The following is a 20,139-nucleotide window of genomic DNA, read 5'->3' as shown; positions in this document are numbered from 1 at the left end:
CGATTACAATTATTGTTAGGAATGGTTGTAATATCATACTTGTAAGACGATTTTGATTATTTTTAAATTCTAATATTTTGTTTTGGAGTTTTTGTACTACGTCGACTAGTCATGTTCAGTCATGGACCAGGTGTATATGTGCGGTATAACCTTTATAATATAGTTAATATACAATTTATTTTGAGAAATAACTAGATCCTGAGCTAAAAGGAGGCAACTGAATTGTTAAGCGCTTATTTGTTGTTATAAGCTGAAAGTTGACTACATGCCGGCATATCAACACACACACACAAACAGTCTTACACCTTAACACACTTTTATCTGTGAATTATAGCAGAAAATCACGTCTAACCACAATAACGATGAGGCATAACAACAATAACAAGTAACGACAGGAATCAGGACAGGTAAGACTACGTATACATAAAGAAGAACAAGAATTCGTAGTTGCAAGTTATTGCAATAGCAAACGGAGATAAGAAGGGTGTAAGGGGTAATGTTGGTAACGGTAACGGATAGAACTTCTACATGGCAACATTGATTACACAAACTCTTAACAACAAAACACGTTTAAACATTTAAGAAATGCAAGAAGAAGAAACCGAAGCAAGCGAAAGACGCAACACAAGCCAGCATTGTCAATAAATATGATTGTTTATGTGCGTGTGTGTTGCAAATGTTTGACTTTTGAAAGAGGTAATAATTGCATACATACATATCAACCTCCACACACAGACACACAGCTACGTACATGCAAGCATGAGTTTTATGCTGCAGCAATGCAAAAGTCTTATCGCTCGAGTGAGGCAAACGAAACGATACGAAGTTATTATTAAACAATCATAGCATACATATAGGCGCAAACAAATATGTAAATGCCAAGTCGACGGCAAATTAAATTACAATTGCCTGTAGCAGCAAAATTCAACAAAGCAAAATTGAACAAAAGTATACTCGCACACGCATACATATAAAGATACAACAGACATATACACATGTTAACAAAGGCATGTAAGAAAAAGTTATTATTTTTCGGAATTTAGATAAGCCCGGGATACCGAAATTTTATGAACATAACATCTGGCGGGATGCTCAAATGAGTTTTTAATTACAAAAGGCTGAAGTTGGCCATGACGACTACGATTATGGTTACATTTTCTGTCACGGCTATCGCTAGGCCACAATTACTGTTAAGGTTGCATTTACAGTTATGGTCACGTTAAAAATTACGGTTACGATTACGATATCGATTAAGATTTATATTGCCGTTGTGAATAACTTCACGGGTACAGTTACGGTTACGGTTGCGGTTACCGTTACAATTACGATTCCGATTTCGGCTGCTATAACGATTTCGATTACGGATCGATTGTGAAAAAGTTACAGTCACGATAAAAGTAATTGTTTCGGCTACTGTGACGGTTGAGATTACAATTTCTGTTAGAGCAAAGGTTGGGAGTAAGGTTCAGACTATGACTAAAATAACTGTTATGGTTTCGGACACGATACTACGATTGCAGTTACGTTAAATTACAGTTACTTTTCTGGCTACGGTTATTAGAACGATGACGTCTACAATACAGATTGTGGTAACGATCGAATAAAATTACGGTAGCGACTAGCATTGCGAAGAAAAATTTGACTACGATATGGACAAATTATCAGCTTGTTATCGATTTTGTATAGTTTTGTTATACATATCAAATTTATCGAAGAAGTCTAGATTAGTTATTGCTTATCGAAATACTTTCGGCTTATTAATGACGGGCTATATGCTTTCTATAGGTGCATTATCGGCCGGCCAGGAGTAGGGTAAGAGTGTTGGTCCTACTAAACGTTAATCCCCGACCAAAGCAGCACACCACAAATTGCTGGAGAAGATAACCCATTGATAATGGATGTTATTGATAACAAGCCGATAACCAACCCTATATAAACTCGACAAGAGTGCGATTTCCGGCTTTGAAGAACAATTCGTTGGTAGCAAACCGATAGCGTAGCATAGTTCGTCGACAATGTTTAAATCGATAGAAAAAGGTTAAAAAAAGATTACGCTTCGATAAAAATAAGTTAAAATCCGATAAATCGTCGATGTTAGTTTCTAGTGACATTAAACCGACGAAGCTCTTCTCAAACAGTCCCCATATTAAGCCGCAATGGAATTTAACTATTCCTGACATAGCTTCGAAGAAGACAAAAATTGGATCAGAAATGTTGCCGACTTAATCCTGAAAACGATTCTAAAGTTGGTAACATTCTAAAGTCATTCCAAAAATCTGTAACAGATCCCAAAATGGTCTGAAGTTATAGCGAAAAGCTCTTCGAGGGTTAACAGATTGTTCAGAAAATATCCACAACGATTTATATCACAATTTCGGGATTGCCATTTCCAAACCAAACATTCTACAGAATCTACACTCATATACAAACTAATTTCAATATACAGTTACAGATTTCACAAAGAGAACGAATAGTACACCAATTCACGCGTACCACACAGTGCATACCACCACAACAACTGCTGTTGCAGACACACACACACACACGCATACCAGCACATTCCCTGTACTGCGGTGAGGTGTAAAAAAGTGAAAATATGTGGAGCAGCTTTACTTATAGCTTTAGCTTAACTTTCATATAGTCTGACACACTAACACGCACACTTAGCCCTAGCACAAAGTGCAAATTGCATAGAAACATTGTCTTTAGAGTTAATTTTTGCTGGTTGAGAAACCATTAAATCAGTGCACATACGCAACAGTAAAACTTTTGACTGGTTTTTTGTTATTTTATTTTTGTTGTTGTGAAGTTGCAGATATTTACATGTTAAATCAATGAGCGCACCGATTGCAGCTGAGCCTCAATATAGTTACAGCAACTCATTTGGGTTTCTTGAATATAAATATATTAGGGTGAGTTAAAAAAAATTTTTTGTTGCCTTTTGATAGGATGAACATATTTTTCTAGACATCCAAAAAGATAGCCTGCGAAAATTTCAGCTTTTTATTTTAAGGTTTCGAAGTGTCTCATCGCGAGTATAATTTTTCCATATAAAATGTGTTGGGAATTTTTTCTTTAAAGTGCACAAGAGTTCTAACCCTTGCTACCCAAATCACTAGCTTTACAAAAGCATTATTCTAGGAAATTGAACGGTCTACAGAAAGGTCTGCAAGAGTTTTTGCTAATTTGTTTCGTTAATTAGTTATTGGAGTATTAAATGCAACCTCAAATTGTATGAGACTCTTCATGGGATTTGTATGGAACAGCTAAAGTCGCGATGAGGCACCTGAAATAAAATATAGAATTGTTTTGACTTCATCAAAAGAATTTTTTTTTTTATTATGCCCCCTCTAATGTACATACTAAACTATGTAATATACGCATACAAAGTATTTTGAAATTCGGTGAGAAAGAACTTTTCAACAAATAGCTGGTAGTGTTACTTGAAAGCTTGAATGCGTAACGTCTGAACTAAGAATTTGCTTTTGGTATAAAGTGAGGCTAAAAGATTTTCAGTTCATTTGTATTAACTGGTGAGAATCGATAAAAAACTTAATGATGCGTTTTTCACTATGCATGAACTAACAATGTCATTCTTTATTTTAACAAGACCTACTGTGATATCTGATGCATTTGGAATCACCAAGCGTAGACAAATCACGGTCTCCCTGTTTTTTCAGCTCAGCGGATGCAGGTCAATTTCTTTGAAGCAAAAGTCAGGTGCTTAATGAAATTTCTTCTAGGCCATCTCGCATAGCAAAACAAAAAACTAGGAAACAAAGCTGCTGGGCTTTGGTTTTGGTTGTTGTATTAACGTTAATTGTATTTAACTTTCAAATTTGATAACAGTAAGCAGTAACTTGAAGACATAAGACACTTTTTGCATGTGAACTTTGTTGGATCAGTGAGAAATTTGCCTGTAAATTTCCTTTTCCGACCACATCAGCAGATCTTATTCTTCACAGTTCTGATTATGCCATTTAAGGTGGCCATATGGCCAATTGATCTAACAGACCTTTCTTTGGAAACTGTTTGCACTGCCTCACGTTAATGATACGAATGATATTGCGATATAGTAGAAGGCACACTTCACGAACTCTGGATCTATACAAATAGACACAATTTTTGTGATGTGTAAACATCTTTGCTCACATTATGGCGGAATTTCGAATGTAAACGTAAGTGTATTCACTACACGGTTGCATAATGTGGGAACAATGTGCGTAGTACGCGTTTATATGAGCGAAATGAGAAACCAAATGAAGGAAATTGTTATCGTATGAGTTATTAGTTTGCTTTCGGTGTGGTATTAATGAATTATCGATTTACTAACGAAGTTTGCTATCGATAAAAAAGATTTTCAGTGAGAAAAGAGAATTTTTTTCGATGTGTTATAGACTTATTCAATTATTTAATTATTATATTTTTATCGACACAATATATAAAAATTTTCGATTTCTTATCAGACTGTTATCGAAGGGTTATCGAATCGTTATTGAAAAGCTATCGATTTACTTTCGGCAAACTACCGAAGTTTTGCTAATTTGTTATTGGTGCTTTGTCAATTAATTATTGACAAGTTTTCAATTTTCTATCGCTTATTATCGGTTTATTATAGAAAAATTATCTAATGTTAGCGAAGTGTTACCAATTTTTTATCCGTATGTTATCTATTTGTTGTGTATATGAAATCTAAATCTTTTCGATTTGTTATAAAAAGTTGTCGATTTGATATCGAAGAGTTTTCGAGTTCTCATGCTAAAGACTTGTTAGAGGCGTGCGACCCGTCGATAGCAAGCCGATAAAAACCGATAACTTGAAAGCAATAATACGCTATCAATAATATAAAAAAATTGAAGGCGCGATAGTTATCGACTTATTAAATTATTTAATTACTACATTTTGTATTGACATACTATCAAAAAATTTTCGATTTTTTATCGGATAGTTAAAAGTTCATTATCGATGTGTTATCGATTATTTACAGAACATCTATCGATTTTCTATCGGGAAGCCATTGAATTGCTATCGAAGTTTTTCTAATTTGTTATAGGCGCTTAGTCGATTTATTATTGACAGCTTTCAATTTGTTATCGAATTTGTATCGATTTATTATAGAAAAAATGTCGAATTGTTAGCGAAGTGCTATCAATTCGTTATCGGGGTGTTATCTTTTTTTGTCTGCAGGAAATCTAAAGATATATTTTCTTATTGAAGTCTTTTCGATTTGCTATAAAAAAGTTATCGATTTGACATCGAAGAGTTTTCGATTTCTCATAGGAGTCATAAAAGCATGTTTGAGGCCGATAAAACCGATTACTTGACAACAATAATTCGCTATCGATAATAAAAAAGCAAAACAATGTAAGACGCAATAACTTCGAAGAGATTTTATGTTGAGCTTCTCTTTCAATTTGCGTCGTGCTCCTTTTTTTAACTTTTCCTACTAACTGGCGGGCCGGAACCTACGTCCTACGCGCGAATCAGGACGGCATCAGCAAGGTATATGAGTTTTAACTGAGAAGCTTTTCATTGCGAAAATACACTCGGAGTGCTTGCCAAATCACTGCCGAGGGACAACCCCGCTACAAAAACTCTCTTGAATTGAAAAAACGTATTTCTCAAATTTTGATGTTGCTTTGCCTGGGGCGTGAACCCAAGATCTTCGTTGTGGCAGACGGAGCACGCTACCACCACACCACGGCGGTCACCGATAATAAGATAACTATAAGATAATATAATAACTTGCCGATATCGGTGCTATATATCACTGTTGTGGTCTAACTTGACCGCTGGGCGAACTCTCGTTTCCCTGGAAAGTCTGCTCCCCTCAGCTGTGAATTTCACGTAATGGAGTTTGAAAAAGGGGTTTCCCAGACACTTGGCGACATAAGAGTTTGCCGACTCTTCGTATATGAGGCTAAGGGCGCTTTAATTTTTGTCTAACTCAAACTTTTGAGTTCTTCTGGGCCGGATTTCTTCGAAGTGCTTGCGGAGATCCAAAGGATATCTATTAGGATGATTATTGCACATTTCTGTATTTGGTTTTTTGACATGTCTGCAGCTTCCTCCAGCTTGTTTCTTTTCAAATCAGCGACCATATCAGGGACGCGTAGCACCTTAACATCTAGATTCATGCCACGGTAGAGCCCGACGCTCCCACCTGCATAGCCATACAATTGTTCCCCTTTTTGTTGTGTGTGTTTTTTTTTTAAACACACCTGTGGTAAATATATTTTCATCATTACCCAAAACCACCTTCTCTCTAAAATTAATAACGAAAAATTCCGCTTATGACAACTTCATCAAAACACATTCCACTTTTTCAGCATATCCCACATATCCTTTTTCCATACTTTGATCCTTCATAAAAAATGCTAACAAAAGAAGAAACCATCAAATAATTCCTCTATATCTCATTATATTTATGAATCTCATTACAACAGATTTTATAGTAAAAATAATATTTACATTGAGCATTAACTTAAGCATAACGTAAACGCACAAAAGAACACGCACGCAATTTATGACTTTTGCTCCAAGAAACTCTTCAAAAAGCAAAGCAAACAAATCACAAACACTTTGGTTCCAAAACTTTTTCAAACACCTTTTACGCCTGATACACCACAAAGCTTACTAACGAGAGGGCACGTGCTTTACAAAGTAAAATTTTGCTTTACTTGCTGCACCTCACCACTACGCGTACAGGGGCACATGCCTACAGCACTTAAAGCCCTTTTTGCCAGCACAAACTTCAAAAACTCGATAAAGAAAGGCAATTTGCCACTGAAATAACAGCAGAGATAGTAACGGTTGAGCTATAAAAGCATATGCTTTGCGCCTTCATCTGTGTGTGTGTATAAGTATGCAGATAAAAGCGCAAAAACCCATAGCTCAATGGTTGGTTTGTTGGCTGATATTTATGAGCATTCAGCTATGAGTGATTTTCCAGCAGCACGCATACAAATGCATTTACATGCCATATTACATGTGTTAGTGTGGAGATGCTTGCTACTAGTGAAATTCTAAATTGTACCACAGACAGCCGCTGCCGAATTTATATGCAAATTTGTCAGAATAAATCCATGTGGAGCACAGTTGTCTGTTGGCGGAGCGACTAGGGGTGCCTAAATTTATCTGACTGTGAGCTGAGAAACTCAGTTCAAGCTGATAGAGTCTAGCAGATGCAAAGAAGCAATTACATATATTTTGGGGTCGCTCCATGGCAATGGGAGCAATTGATATGCTGCACTTTCGAAATAGTTATTAGTTATTAGGGAACCAGCATTAACATAAACAACAACATCAGCTATGAAATTCAGCGAAAAATCACTACAGCCAATAAATGCTGCTTTGGACTTCTGTGCAGACGAAAATCATGCTCTACAAGTCACTTATAGTACCCGTCCTGTTGTATGGTGCAGAAGCATGAACATTGACTACATCGTATAACAGGCTCTGGGAGTGTTCGGGAGATTTACGGACCTCTACGCGTTGGCGACGGCGTGTACCGATGAAGATTTAATGATAGGCATCAACACAGTCCAGCATATTAAAATGCAGCGGCTACGCTGGCTAGGGCATGTTATGCGAATGAAAGATGACGCTCCGCCCAAGAAAGTGTTTCCATTGGACCCCGCTATGGAAGCAGAGGTAGAGGGCGGTCCCACTCCGCTCGAAGGACCAGGTGGAAAACGATTTAAATGTCCTTGCTGTGACCAATTTGCACCAGTTAGCCGAGCGAAGAAGCGACTGGCGTGCCTTTTTGGCCGTGTGGGTTATAAATAAATTAAATTTATGTTTTATTTTGATCTTTTTAACTTTTTGTTTTACAAATTTCTTTTCATAATGAAAATTTTTGTTAATTCAAAAATCAACATTGAAACTTAAAATATTGATAATACATTTTAAAAATTACAAAGTTCAAAGTAACTAAAATACAAAGTTAAATAAAAATAATAAGAACCCTACATTACTTGCCCTTCAAGAAAATTTATCATTAAACAAATTGAATGTAACTCTCTTTTTATGTAAATTCTTGGTGCTGTTTGTGTCTGTTGTTTCAATTATTGCAGGTTTTAATCTATCAATAGGAACAGTTTTAATATTATTATCTATTTCAAGTTTAAAACATTTTTGGTCTTTTTCCACAATTTTGTAAGGTCCTTCATATGGTTGTTGTAATGAATGTTTATTAATGACTCGAACAAATGTAAATTTACAAGTTTGAAGATCTTTTGGGACATAAATTCCAGTATCAGCATCTTTATGATGACTTAAATTTGATCTAACATTTCGAAAATGTTCACGTAAATTACTTAAAATTTCAGTTGATGAGAAATTTTTAGCTGATGGCACAACAAGTTCCCCTGGCAAACGTAAATTCTGACCAAAAACCATTTCCGCTGGTGTAGCCGAAATATCTTCTTTGTAAATAGATCGCAAACCAAGTAATATGACAGGTAACTCGTCATACCAATTATTTGTGTCCTCTCTAGCTATTATAGTAGTCTTTAATTGTCTATGAAACCTTTCAACCATACCATTTCCTTGATGGTGATATGCGGATGTTGTAATTTGGTGACTACCAAGTAATTTAGTTAACTCTGAAAACAATTTCGATGTAAATTGGCTACCTTGATCAGTTGTTATCTTTAACGGAACTCCAAACCGAGAAATATATTCTCTAAAAAACTTATTTGCAATTGTAGTTGCTGAAATATCTTTTAATGCATATGCCTCAGGCCAACGGGTAAATCTTTCAATAATCGTTAAAATATAGCGATGTCCTTTTGAAATAGGTAATGGTCCAACTATATCTAAATGGATGTGTTCAAATCTATTCTTTGGAATTTGAATTTTGACAACAGGGGATTTTGTATCACGATAAACTTTAGACTTTTGACAATTAAGACACTCTTTTGACCAAATATTAATATTGTCACGGATATTAGCATCACTAAGCTATACCATCACTAAGGCGATGCTAAGGCCATGCCAAGCAGTATTTACGTCAATAATCAAATCATGTATACACATATATAAAGCAGCCGAAAGATGTTACACACAGATGCGTTTACTTATACGCCTATGTATGCGCGAGAGACTGTAAACTACAAACATCCACATCAATAATTCAATCATTATGTATCTACATAAACGAATAAATAATTGCGTCTACACATATGTACATATACGAGCAGCGGAGCGGCAATGCACAAACACATGCATATATCTTATCTGAGTTGTCACAAGAGAGAGCCAATAATTTGTGCACGTAGTTGTGGCTGGCGATGTTGTAGCCGAAACTAACTAGTAACTTCTGGAAATCGAAGAGCCTAGAAGTATGCAGCGTAAACTATAAAAGCGGGGCCGGCGAGTAAGAAGTAATTCAGTTTGAGTTGAGCTATCAATCAGTTTGATCAAGCACGCGATCTGGCGGCCAATAGTAGAGTTTCATTTGAGTTATCAATCAGTTTGGTTATTAAGCCAGCGAGTAGCAAAGTATACGTGTGATTGTGAAGTACTTTAATAAAGGCCATTTTTCCATTCTTCAATATTGGAGTTATTTATTCAACAGTTTAGTGATTCGAACTTAGCAAAAGGGCAAATAAGAGGATTTGCAGCAAATTCGTTACAATATCCTTATTCATATCAGGTCAATAATATTTTTTAACTATGAGCCGTCGTGTAGCTCTTGTACCCAGATGTGCTATTCCATGTAAAATATCAAATACTGTCTTTCGCAAATTACTCGGTACAAATGGCCTAGGAGTTTCTCCTGAAATTTCATACCAAATATTAAAATTTAAAATGGGAATACTAATTAGTTTTAAATTTAGATATTGAGAATCAGATACAAGTTGATTTAAGTCATAATCTTTTTGTTGTTCAGTTTGTAAAATTTTAAAATTCAGTTCTGTATTATATATTGCATTAACCTCAAAAGCTATAGATAGCGTATCTGCTACAACATTGAATTCTCCTTTAATGTATTGTATGTCATCAGTAAATTGCGCTATAAATTCCAAGTGTCTCGTTTGTCTAGGACTTCGTTCTGTTTTTGAATTTAAAGCAGTAGTCAAAGGTTTATGGTCAGTATAAACTGTAAATTGTCGTCCTTCCAAAATATATCTAAAATGTTTTATATTTAAGTAAATCCCCATTAACTCCCTATCAAAAGCACTATATTTAATTTCAGTTGGAGAAAGTTTTTTAGAAAAGAATTCAATGAGTTCAATTTTATTATTGTAATTTTGTTGTATAACGCCCCCAATTGCTGTGTTAGATGCATCTACTGTTAAAGATAATTTAGCATCTTTGTTAAAATGATTTAACAGTATCGTAGATGCAAATTTATCTTTAATGCATTCAAAAGCTTAATTCGAATTCTCGTCCCATACCAAAGTTTTGTCACGTTTCTTACTTACTTTGTTAATTAGATCATAAATTTTGTTTGTAAATTCTGCTAGTTTTGGAATGTATCTATGATAATAATTTACCATACCAATAAATTTCTGTGCCTGCTTAACTGATTTTGGACGTTCGAAATTGCGAATAGCTGATACCTTTTCATCGGAAGGTCGAATACCTGTTCCAGAAATGTTATGTCCGAAAAAATCTATATTTGTCACACCAAAAGTACATTTACTTGGTTTAATGTTTAAACCGTACTCTGTAAGGCGTTTAAAAAGGATACATAAATCTTTTAAATGTTGTTCTTCGTCTTTACTTGCAATAAGTAAGTCGTCGATGTAAGCATATACAAAATCTAAGTCACCTACTACCACATTTATGAATCTTTGAAAGGTTTGTGCAGAATTTCTAAGTCCGAAAGGCATTCTCATGAATTCAAACATACCGAAAGGTGTTGTAATAGCAGTTTTATAAATATCTTCTTCAGCCATAGGAATTTGGTGATATGCCCTAACTAAATCTAATTTTGAAAATATATTTTTATTACGAAGGTTCATATTAAAATCTTGAATGTGAGGTAAGGGATAACGATTGGGAACAGTTACAATATTCAATCTTCTAAAATCACCACATGGACGCCAATCATTCAACTCTTTTTTAGGTACAAGGTGAAGTGGTGATGCTACTGAAAAATTTGAAGGCCGACAAATGCCTGTTTTAATTAAGAAATCAAACTCCGTTTTCGCGACTTTGTATTTTACCGGATCTAAGCGCCTGGGCTTAGAAAATGGAATACTACCTTCTGTTACAAGTCGATGTACTGTTGTATGTTTAACAGGTTTAGTATAATCTGGCTCTGAAATAAGTGACGGAAACTCTTTTAATAATTTTGTAAATTTATTTTCAACCACAAATAATTTGGGTAATGGAATATCACAAAAGCAATATACTGTATTAACTGAGAGATTGGTTAATGTATCTACTAAACGTTTATGTTTAATATCTATAAGAAGATCATATTTACAAAGAAAATCAGCGCCAATTATTGGCTTGGCTTTATCCGCAATCAAAAATGTAAAGGGAAATTCACGTCTTAAACCCAAATTTACATTTAAAAGCCTTTTCCCGTAAGTGGCAATTGTTGAGCAATTAGCTGCAGTGAGGATTATGTCTGAACGTTTCGTATGAGGAAATTTAGACGCGGGTAATACCGAAATTTCTGCTCCACTATCAATTTAAAAATTTTGTTTGTTTTCTCTATCAAAAATAAATAAGCGACGCGTCGAAAATTTTAAATTTCCGTCGCTAGTCGCTGCAAGAACGGAAGAATTTAGTTTGTTGAATCTTTGTTTTTTGTTATACGAACAAGGTTGTTCACACTTCCTGGCATTACTTCCAAATTTGTAGTGGAATCTACACAACCAATTTTGATTATTTCGTGAGTTCGATCTATCCCTAATCTATCTCGAACTGGACCGCGATCTAGGTTGATTTCTATAAATTTGGGGTTTGACTTCAGATAACTCTAAAGAGAGTTTCTGGAAATTCTCACAAATCAAAGAGGTCGTTTTCACCAAGTTTTCAACAACAGAATTTTGTGCTTTTGTATCCGAAAAATTATTAACCGAAAATACTTCATTTTTGTTTATCACTTCCCAAATATTATCTGCTAATTTTGTTAATTCGGTAATATTATTAGAACTCGAACTAGCCAAAATCATACTCAAATTTTTAGGAAGTTTACGCATCCAAATTTTCTTTAAAATATTTTCATTAAAATTTGACCCGGCTAATATAATTAATGAACGTTAAAATTCTGAGGGCTTACGATCACCCAACTCAGAATCGTTTAAAATTTTATCAAATTTCGAATTTTCACTAAGCGAGTCTCTTTCTATTAACACTTTTTTAAGTTCAGTAAATTTGTTATTAATAGGAAGATTTTGGATAAAATCCAAAATAGTTTTTATCACTTCCTGCGGAAGTGCTGTCATGATGTATTCGTATTTAGTGTTTTCTTGTGTAATGTTTTTAGTACTAAATTGTGTTTCTGCATGAATAAACCATGCTTCCGGATAATTAGTCCAAAATTGTGGAAGTTTCACTGAAGTGGAAAAAATTTCGTTATTGTTAGGATTCGCATATGGATTTATTAGATCATTTTGCGAAGAAACCCCTTCTAAATCAATAAGCGAATCGTTAACCCGATGTGTTGGTGTAGACATGTTTCTATCGTTTGGTCGCGTGAGAAGCATAATTAAAATGGACTGTCAGACATTTATTTTTAAAATAACGTTTAAAATTTAACGTTATCAAATGCAAAATATTCTTTTAAATCTCCTGAAGAGAGAGTTTACAACTATTTAAAATGTATTAAATTTTAATTTCAGATAAATTTTGATTAATATAGCTATGTATATATATATATATATATTTAAAATATATGAAAATTTATATAAATAGTTTTGAATAATATGATACAGCTCACCATTTCTTTGTTATTTTGATTTGTTGTTGCCTGTTATATCTATCTTTCTTTTTATTGTTGCGACATACGTTTCTTCTTGTTTTTGTTTATTTGTTCCACTTTCCTCACGCTGCGTTTCTACACACCAACAGACTTCAAAATAATACGTCTTAGAGTTGCAGCACAAATAGCACCGATAATAGGCAATGTTGGGTAGCACACCTCGTATTTGATGTGATGTTTGATTGTCTATTATTGTCTAGTCTATTGACTATTTAGTCTATATATGAACCGATATTGTGTTGAGATCTCTATTTGTTTTACCAGTTTTTTATGTATATGCTTGTAATATAATAAATTTTTGTAGATGGTTATTATTATTTTTTTTTTTTAGTGGTTTATTAGTAACCATTTAATCACAATTCCTTTGGTCAGCTGATGAAAATGTCAACCAAGTACTTCTCTCGCTACTTGTATATATAATATGTAGCTTCACACAATAAATCTGATTGATTTGATTATGTCAGATTTTATTTATCGTTGTTGTTATTGGATTCACTTGCATATTTATTTACCTCTTCACTTTCTACTTCTGTTAAATTGCAAGTAGGTTAGAATTTATCACAAATCGTCAAATCGTTCAATATTTCATTTTTTTTTTTAAATTAGCCAAATTTTGTTTGATTTGGGTTTCATCAAGTTGCTTCTGTGTTGTAAGTTTTTTATGTGGCCTTTGGTTGGTTTTACATTAAAAACACTTTTCTTTTTATTGAGTTCTTCCAACAGCACACTGCACTGATTCAAGTTTTTCTTTTGTGAATTTTCTACTTTCACTTTTCTATTTTTCTATTTTTCACTTGTCTCCGTCTAACTTCCAAAGTCGCGTTGGTTTTTGTTTTATGTCTGCTTTTGGTTTACGGCTGGTACTGCTTTATTGTTGCTGTCACCTTTTGTCTGCTGCCTGTTGGCTGTTTTGTTAATTTTCCTCAAATCAGATTTTGCTATTTTATAAACAACTTTGGTTTATTTCGTTTAATATTGCGAAAACTGAATTGTTGCGAAATTTTGAAATTTTTTTTTAATTTGCACACAACACAATTTTTAAAAAAGCAGAGATCGCCAATTGTGGATTATAAATAAATTAAATTTATGTTTTATTTTGATCTTTTTAACTTTTTGTTTTACAAATTTCTTTTCATAATGAAAATTTTTGATAATTCAAAAATCAACATTGAAACTTAAGATATTGATAATACATTTTAAAAATTACAAAATTCAAAGTAACTAAAATACAAAGTTAAATAAAAATAATAAGAACCCTACAGGCCGGTCATAACAATTAAGAAAATTAGTGATTTCCGACGCGAATCTTCAAACAATCCCGAAATAATTCTTAAGTAGTTTCAAATAGTACCGACCACAAAACTGTCCCTACGATATCCCGATATGCTCTCAAAATAGTTCCAAACTGATTCTGAAAACGATCCCAAAATGATCTGAAGACTATTCTAACATTTTCACGAAATAATAAAGACATTTTCTCAAAAACATTGACAACACTATTTCGGATTGGTCAGGAAATAGTCCCATCTTGAACCTTAAAATCGAAATGATCTTAAGATTTGTCTTAAATACTTTTGAAATTGTGACAAAATAGTTCTACCTTAATCCTGAAAACAGTTCCAAAATTAACAATAAAATAACGAATAATACAGAAATTATTTCGGGATTCTTAAAATAAACTCGAAAACGTTCGCGAAATGATCTGAATACTGTTTCAAACTTCTCCTGAAATAATAAAGATATCATCTCGAATTGATTACGAAATAGTACTGAATTGATCCTGAAAACAGTTCAGAAATTATCATAAAATAAATCTTAATTTCCACCCTAAAAAAGAAATAAATATAAGGCGCGATAACCACCGAAGATATTTTAGCCTGAGCTTCCCCCCAATTTGCGTCGTGCTCCTTTTAATTTTTTTCTACATATTGGCGGGACGGGACCTATTTGTTTTATGCCGACTCCGAACGGAGGAGAAGTTCAGCCTAAAATCTTTGCGGAGATATTTCGCTTTACATTTTTTTTAATCAGGGAAATGCCTCGAATTAATCCCAATTTATACTCTGTTTCGTATTCTTCCGTCTTTCCCACCGGTTTACTTCATTGCTGTATTGCGCAAATACAGATTCCACTCCAATTGAGAATATGCGTTATACTACCACTACTGCCTGACCGATTGAATCCCTCGACTTCGTTTTTTCCTGGAATGATTCAAATGTAGCTGCATGTATATAACTACTATAATTTATCATTTCATGCTACACATATGCAAATATAAATTTACATACATAGACATACCTACACACATACAAATTCACAGACAATCAAATTTACACTGACACCGACTCACAATTGTAACGCACTTAAGGGCACTACGAATGAAATGAATTGAATTCATCATCGTCATTGTATATGCGCAATTCGCTTTTACAACCGTCTTGTCTGTCATTCATATGTACATACATACACACTAGAGTGGCCCTTATTTGTATGGAACAAAAAATTGTCAAACTTTAAGGTCTTACCCACTGAAATGGTTATATATATATAAAGAGCAAATAATCCTCACACAATTTTGACTTAATTGACCAACGTAAACTCGTGCCACAAACATGTTGAAATAATGAACCAAGCCATTTACCACTCTTGGGTTCTGATATGAAGGTGATTCAACAAACATATATGTTTACATATTACAGAAATTACATCCTCTCAACTTTTCATTTATTTAACAACAAATAATTCATGTACATAAGGGTAAAAAAATTTATAAAATAATTAACTTTAATCCTGCTGAAGCTTCATTGAAAGCGTTTGTTTTTGATAATTTGGATACTTTTTTCTGTAATCCGACACAACTTGTATGATAAACTGTTTCTGATCTTCATCCGTGCTCAACTTGGAGTTATACTCTTCGATCAACCGTACCCCTCTCTTAGCTGTGTCATTTACAACCTTAATTTTTTTAGCAATTTTTTTCGTCTCTCCATACTCTTTATTCGACTCCCATCCGAAGGCTGATTCATTTAAAAAAGAGGCACTTATACCAAATCGATTAAAAAATAATTTTGTTGCTGGACAAGTAAACTGATGCAGTCCTTTGTTTATAACGTCTTTTACATCCGAACGTGTAATCATTACTCTTTTAGGTGGCCGCAATTCTTTTTCAGATTCAACTACATTATTTATTTTTGTTCACATCTTCTCCTTCGTTTCAAAGTCAATTTCATCATCAAATAAGGAAAATGTCATTGCTTCAGAACTTAGATACCATAGATGATTAAGCAATTTACCTAAAACTGTACCCGATAATTCTTCATCTACATTTCTAAATTCATGCAAATCCATAATAAGCTTAAAGTCAGCCTGTGGCGCTTTCGGAGAAAGTTGACATAAAAATCAATACTCCACATAAATTTTTACTATGAAGATGCAAAGGTCACGTAACGCTGAAAAAGTAGAAGCATTCATCTTAAATTCAGTTCTAAATAGATATATTTTTAAAGTGTAAATGGCCTTGGACATCCACCGAGCGTGATACATTTCTCCCGAGTATTTTAAGCTTATATTTCTCTTTGGAAATGCGCCCAAGAAAATCAAACAAAGTACAGAAAATTCTTCATAATCGTTTCGAGTAAAATTGTGTAAGGATCTCAAAAACTCCACTATCGTGCATTTATCCACATTGAAAATATCAGATATTTGTTTTTCATCAACTCCAGGTAAGAATTTGCTTTTGTCAATATTTGGCCAGGCATCTTGAAATCTTTTAAGCAATTGAACATTGGGACCAGACGATTTGGGAAGTTTACACTCAAAAGCTGCTCTTAACAATATTTCACTTATATGATGTCTACAGGGCAGGTAAAGAAGTCGCCTTTCTAGAAGGAGAACCTATGCCGCTGCCTGTATCCAGATCTGAGCACAAAACGTGCTCGATCGTTTCCTCATCTAGCCTGCACTTGCTACATCTGCTATCACTGACCAAGCCTAACTTAAAGGCATGTAACGTCAGAAGGTATTGTCTATTCAGAATACCTGTCATGAGTTTACAGTCCTCTCTTTTTATGACAGAAGCAACTTTGTTAGTCTAAGGTTGTAATATCTACACATAATCTTTGACACATTACAGCCCCGCGCTTGGTCGATCATGTGCACCTCTCGCCTTCTCTTAATCTCGCCCAATATAATTGGGACGTATGCGGAGCGAGCTTGAAGGGATGCTCCCTTTTTAACTAGTTCAAGAGCTTTTTATTCCCATCTATTCCCGTATGCCCGGAAACCCAACACAGATGTATGCTTTTCCTCGTTCCGATTCTTTTGAGGGATTACTCTCTAACACACTTTTAGATGCTGTGCTTATGCTTAATTGCTGCTTGACTGTCAATATAAAAATTAACACGGCTGCAGTTTAAGCTACATAATCGCTTCCAGTGTTTCTACTGCTTTGGTTACGACTAATACTTCCGTTTGGAAAACGCTACAGTGATCTGGCAGCTCATGTGATCTGTTTATTTCCACAGCACAGTATACCGCAAATCCTACTCCTTCCACTAATTTGGAACCATCTGTGTGCACATGTATTGCATCATCCGCCAATATTTGAGATTGCATTGTATAGTTCGAGTTAACGATGTACATATGCTATAAATACAAGGGTGATGATAATAAATCAAATGAGTGTTTTCTTTTTTTTTTGTATCACCCCTACACCTTGGTCAGAAATATCATATATAAAATTTGTTCACGGTTGGAAACGGTTTTGCCCCTCAGAAATCACATTTTAGATTGCTCTATGAGAACTCAAAGAAATTAAACAAATTTTTTGGATTTGCAACAACAAAAATCGTTAATAATATATTCGATTTATTCTTTTTATAAGCTTTTATTTACTTTCACTTTTGTTGTCTGTAATGGAATCTTGCAAGTTAAATTTGATACACTTCCCGGTGTCCGATTGAGCTGAAATTTTGCACACATGTATAACTCCGATGACAATGCAATATTGCTTTGTTAGAATTCGATAAATTAATCGATAACACAGTTATCGGTAAAGATTTGTATTTACTTTGGCATAACAGCCTAAGTCCCATACAAACACGCCGGTACCTATCCGTGGATTGTGATATTTGGACGTGGTGAATCACGTGTCACGCGTGGTGAATCTCATCGCTTGCGAAAAGCGGAGACACAACCCTCTGTTGTATTTCTGTGTATAACCAACATAGCTGAATTTTTAAGGCTGTTTAACCCTGTAATCTTTTCTGTAATTTATTTTGCTTTTTGAAAAATTACCTATTTGAAAAAAGCTGGCTGAAAAATATTGGCATAACAGCTTAAGTTAAATCAAGAATGGAAAATCTTTGGAAAATTTGAGCAGATGTGGCAATTTCGCGCGTCCGTTGAACGAAATATTGACAATCTGCTGATCATCGCTAAGAATTTAGCGACATTCCATCAACTAAGCAGCACTTTAGCAATACTACTGTTTTTATTTGGCCGCTCAAACACACAAATATTAATTGTGCATTAAATCTAAAATATACAAATACACCATAATAATTTACACGGCCAAAGCCATAATAATTCACACGGGTCATCAATTCTTTCTCTGATTCAAAATCTGAACTACCAGCGCTACCGTCAACAGCTCAGTGTCATCACTGCCAGTAGCGCCAATAACACCAAACTCGTGCCTGACACACAAAAGTCGTTTCACTCAATAGCGCAAGTAAAATGTACTACGCACTCACTACTAAGAAGCGTCAAAAATTCGCTTGGAGTAATTTCGTCAATGAGCTACCATTGAGCTGGCACCGCATTGGCGCTGGCGCCATGCAATTTACATCACTAAAATTGCGCGAATGCCCAGGCTCATGACTTCAATACTTATATTTACAATGCTTTAAACTTTAAATACACCTCTGAAGTTGCTGCGCATAAAATGTGTACTAATAAATTCCAATACGCATTATACGCAGATGTAACTGATATATGTGTTTTTGTTTCACCCCCTATACTTATATTTAAAGCTTTTATAAGAACAAGCTTCTATTACTTGTTAATAAAACGAACTAAAAAGTAAAAAATAAAATTAAAGAAAAAAAAAACTTTTTTAAAAATAAGCTTTTATTATTTTGGTTAATAAAATTAACTAAAAAGTAAACAATAAATTGACTCTAAAGAAATATAACACTTTATAAGTTCATTGTAAGCTTAAACGATAATTAGGCTTTTTCGTCTGCGACAAAAAATTCTATATTGTACATAATTATATATTTTTAACATTAAAACTTTACACCTAAATTATTAAATCTTACAGTTTATATCACAGTCCTAATTGTTCTAATAAAAGCGTGTTACATTGCGATAGCAAGAAAAGGAGATCCTAAATGTTCTTAATTATACCATCAAAATTTAACACGTTTTTTATTAGAACAATTAGGACTGTGATATAAACTGTAAGATTTAATAATTTAGGTGTAAAGTTTTAATGTTAAAAATATATAATTATGTACAATATAGAATTTTTTGTCGCAGACGAAAAAGCCTAATTATCGTTTAAGCTTACAATGAACTTATAAAGTGTTATATTTCTTTAGAGTCAATTTATTGTTTACTTTTTAGTTAATTTTATTAACCAAAATAATAAAAGCTTATTTTTAAAAAAGTTTTTTTTTCTTTAATTTTATTTACATATGACCACCCAAATATATACGCACAAGATTTTTTTTTTTTCTTTGTATTCAAGCATTGCACAGACAAAACTGTCACAACCGCAGCGCGATCAGTAAATTTTCAATTGTCTGTCACCACGCTACCCTGCGGTTGGACGCTATAAGCCAACTTGAAAAAGAAAGCCAAAAAAGGGAATATCATGATTATACACCTACATACATAAATGTATGTGAAATGAACTTAAAGTGCCTACTTTTTTGTGTTGTTACGCGCGGCTTCTAGCCAACGTCATACCAAAAGTGTCTAATGATAAAACAAATTGCAATTAGGCTCAATAATACCAGGATAAATATAGGATATGCCACAACGCAATAAAATTTGATGGCTTAATTTGGTTTTGCTGTTGGTCCGATGCTAATAATCTTGAAGCTGATGTGGCTGACGCTGTTGTTTTTGTTTGCTGCTTGTTTTGACTTTGCTGCTTTTAGTCCGCTAAACCATATATATGGGTTGTC

At 34.0% G+C, this 20,139-nt stretch overlaps 2 protein-coding genes across 21 annotated transcripts in view; one reads left to right on the top strand and one right to left on the bottom strand.

Annotated features, from left to right (window-relative positions):
- Window positions 1–20,139, top strand: part of eys (eyes shut) — a 457,691-nt gene that overhangs the window by 79,641 nt on the left and 357,911 nt on the right. The gene's annotated exons all lie outside the window — the stretch shown is intronic.
- Window positions 1–20,139, bottom strand: part of LOC137241108 (uncharacterized) — a 471,192-nt gene that overhangs the window by 97,268 nt on the left and 353,785 nt on the right. Inside the window, exon 1 of one of the 17 annotated variants that reach the window (XM_067768347.1) lies at window positions 12,905–14,175. The exons of 15 other annotated variants lie outside the window; for them this stretch is intronic. The gene's annotated coding sequence lies outside the window, so the exon portion shown is untranslated. Of the gene's footprint in view, window positions 1–12,904; window positions 14,176–20,139 lie in introns of those variants that run through there. One more of the 17 variants, XM_067768348.1, reaches the window with a different exon arrangement.

The sequence above is a fragment of the Eurosta solidaginis genome, chromosome 2 (genome assembly GCF_040869045.1).
Source record: "Eurosta solidaginis isolate ZX-2024a chromosome 2, ASM4086904v1, whole genome shotgun sequence".
NCBI lineage: Eukaryota > Metazoa > Arthropoda > Insecta > Diptera > Tephritidae > Eurosta > Eurosta solidaginis.
This window is presented reverse-complemented; position numbering and strand designations above follow the sequence as displayed.